The sequence below is a fragment of the Aegilops tauschii genome, chromosome 2 (assembly GCF_002575655.3).
Source record: "Aegilops tauschii subsp. strangulata cultivar AL8/78 chromosome 2, Aet v6.0, whole genome shotgun sequence".
NCBI lineage: Eukaryota > Viridiplantae > Streptophyta > Magnoliopsida > Poales > Poaceae > Aegilops > Aegilops tauschii.
This window is the reverse complement of record NC_053036.3, coordinates 557,524,227-557,528,048: the sequence shown is the minus strand read 5'-3', so window position 1 is coordinate 557,528,048 and position 3,822 is coordinate 557,524,227.

The following is a 3,822-nucleotide window of genomic DNA, read 5'->3' as shown; positions in this document are numbered from 1 at the left end:
TGATCCCTCTCTCTCGTGTCCTTGATTTGGCACGATCTTGATGTATCGCGAGCTTTGCTATTATAGTTGGATCTTATGATATTTCTCCCCCTCTACTCTCTTGTAATGGATTGCGTTTTCCCTTTGAAGTTATCTTATCGGATTGAGTCTTTAAGGATTTGAGAACACTTGATGTATGTCTTGCCGTGCTTATCTGTGGTGACAATGGGATATCACGTGATACACTTGATGTATGTTTTGGTGATCAACTTGCGGGTTCCGCCAATGAACCTATGCATAGGGGTTGGCACACGTTTTCGTCTTGACTCTCCGGTAGAAACTTTGGGGCACTCTTTGAAGTACTTTGTGTTGGTTTGAATAGATGAATCTGAGATTGTGTGATGCATATCGTATAATCATACCCACGGATACTTGAGGTGACATTGGAGTATCTAGGTGACATTAGGGTTTTGGTTGATATGTGTCTTAAGGTGTTGTTCTAGTACGAACTCTTTAATAGATCGATCCGAAAGAATAACTTTGAGGTGGTTTCGTACCCTACAATAATCTCTTCGTTTGTTCTCCGCTATTAGTGGCTTTGGAGTGACTCTTTGTTGCATGTTGAGGGATAGTTATATGATCCAATTATGTTATTATTGTTGAGAGAACTTGCACTAGTGAAAGTATGAACCCTAGGCCTTGTTTCCTAGCATTGCAATACCATTTACGCTCACTTTTACCACTTGCTACCTTGCTGTTTTTATATTTTCAGATTACAAATACCTATATCTACCATCCATATTGCACTTGTATCACCATCTCTTCGCCGAACTAGTGCACCAATACAATTTACCATTGTATTGGGTGTGTTGGGGACACAAGAGACTCTTTGTTACTTGGTTGCAGGGTTGCTTGAGAGAGACCATCTTCAGCCTATGCCTCCCACTGATTGATAAAGCTTAGGTCATCCACTTGAGGGAAATTTGCTACTATCCTACAAACCTCTGCACTTGGAGGCCCAACAACGTCTACAAGGAGAAGGTTGCGTAGTAGACATCACATCCATCTTGATCTTGTGATCATCGACGACATCCACAACATGCAACTCCAATATCATCTCCTCCTCCTCAATTTTTTCCTTCAAGTAATTGTTTTCTTCTTCAACTAAATTTAACCTCTCGACAATTGGGTTGGTTGGAATTTCCGGTTCACATACCTCCTAGATAAATAAAATCTATTTCACGTTGGTCGGCATAATTTTCATAAACAATAAATGAACCAAATAGTTATAAATGATAATATATACCACATCCGAATCATAGACAGGACGAGGGCCGACGGGGGCGGATACCAAAACCATCGCACTATATAATAACAAGAAATAATAGAAGTAAGAAAATTAGACAAGTATCTATCTAATCATACAAGTAAGAATTTTTTCTTTTAGAAAGAAGATAACAACAAGAGGCTCACCACGGTGGTTCCGACAACGAGATCAGCATGGGCGATCGACGGCGGTGAAGACGGGGACAGGACGTGACAGACCGCTAAACCTAGACAAATCTTGAGGAAAATGGAGCTTGGAGGTCGAGCTTGGAGAGGAGAAAGCTTAAGTAGTGTGGCTCAGGCATTTCATCGAACACCTCATGTGCATAGGAGGTGAGCTAGAGCACCACAAAGCTCTTCCCTCGCCGGCCAGAAAAAATAGAGCAGTGGAGTGCTCTGCTCGCGGGAGAGGGGTATATATAGCCACACCATTGGTCCCGGTTCATGGCTGGAACCCGGACTAAAGGCCCCCCTTCTGTCCTGGTTCCAGCCATGAACCGGGACCAATGGATGTGGTCCAGGAGCAAGGCCCATTGGTCCCGGTTCGTGCCTGGAACCGGGACAGAAGGGTCCAGACGAACCGGGACCAATGCCCCACGAGGCCCGGCCGGCCCCCTGGGCGCACGAACCGGGATGTATGCCCCCATGGGTCCCGGTTCGTGACTGAACCGGGACTAATGGGCTGGCCAGGCCTAAACCAAAGCCCCGTTTTCTACTAGTGATGTAAGTAGAGTCAAAATAGTGCGATACAAGTGATACACGAGACACTTGTAACTAACTAGAATGGGTAAGGTTTAGGCTTTACCCGCTCTACACTTAACATGTCCTACCATATAAGCTTCAATTTTAGAGTGGCCATCATGACAAAACAACCACAACCTTTAAGTGTGATTAAAAACGGTTTTGTTTGTGCTAAATATTGTTGAGAGTGTGAACCTTTCATAAAATTGCTCGTGGATAGCAACGCTCACATGGTAACATTTCTATGTTTGACCAAATTTATATAATTTTTTTTCATATCAATAATACTAATAAATAAAATATGAAAAATATATTTCATGACTAATCCAAATCGAGGGTGTTGTAGATGTTGAATTTTTATAAACTTGATCAAAACAGAAAGGTTTGAGTTAAAAATAGTCAATACATGCACCTTATAAAAAGAACAAAGAGGCTATAACATTCCACGGCTATTTCATTAAGGCCCCACTAATCCCATGCCACCTAGTAAGTGTTGGGGAACGCAGTAATTTCAAAAAATTTCCTAGGATCACGCAAGATCTATCTAGGAGATGCATAGCAACAAGAGGGGAGAGTATGTCCACGTACCCTCGTAGACCGAAAGCAGAAGCGTTTAGTAACGCGGTTGATGTAGTCGAACTTCTTCCGATCCAACCGATCTAAGTACTGAACGTACGACACCCCCGCGTTCAGCACACGTTCAGCTCGATGACGTCCCTCGTGCTCTTGATCCAGTTGAGGATGAGGGTGAGTTCCTTCAGCATGACGGTGTGGCGACGGTGAGTTCCTAAGCACTACAACGATATGATCGAGGTGTGTAACTGTGGAGGGGGGCACCGCACACGGCTAAAAGATCAACTTGTGTGTTCTAGGGTGCCCCCTTGCCCCCATATATAAAGGAGGGAGAGGGAGAGGCAGCCGGCCCTAGGGGGGCGCGCCAAGGTGTGGATTCCTACTAGGACTCCCTAGTCCTAGTAGGATTCCACCTCCCACACGGAGTAGGAAAGGGGGAAGGGAGAAGGAGAAGGAAAGGGGGGCCGCCCCCCTTCTCCTAGTCCTAATCGGCCTCCAGTCCGAGGGGGGGCGCACCAGCCCCTTGTGGGCTGGTGTGCTTCCCTCTTATGGCCCATAAGGCCCATAACTTCTCCCGGGGGGTTTCGGTAAAGTCCCGGTACTCCGGAAAGTACCCAAACTTCTCCGGAACCATTCCGATGTCCGAATATAGCCTTCCAATATATCAATCTTTATGTCTTGACCATTTCGAGACTCCTCATCATGTCCGCGATCTCATTCGGGACTCCGAAAAAACTTCAGTTCATCACATCACATAACTCATAATACAAATCGTCATCGAACGTTAAGCGTGTAGACCCTACGGGTTCGAGAACTATGTAGACATGACTGAGACACATCTCCGATCAATAACCAATAGCGGAACCTGGCTGCTCATATTGGCTCCTACATATTCTACAAAGATCTTTATCGGTCAAACCGCATAACAACATACGTTGTTCCCTTTGTCATCGGTATGTTACTTGCCCGAGATTCGATCATCGGTATCATCATACCTAGTTCAATATCGTTACCGGCAAGTCTCTTTACTCGTTCTGTAATACTTCATCCCGCAACTAACTCATTAGTCACATTGCTTGCAAGGCTTATAGTGATGAGCATTACCGAGAGGGCCCAGAGATACCTCTGCGAAACACGAAGTGACAAATCCTAATCTCGATCTATGCCAACCGAACAAATACCTTCGGAGACACCTGTAGAGCA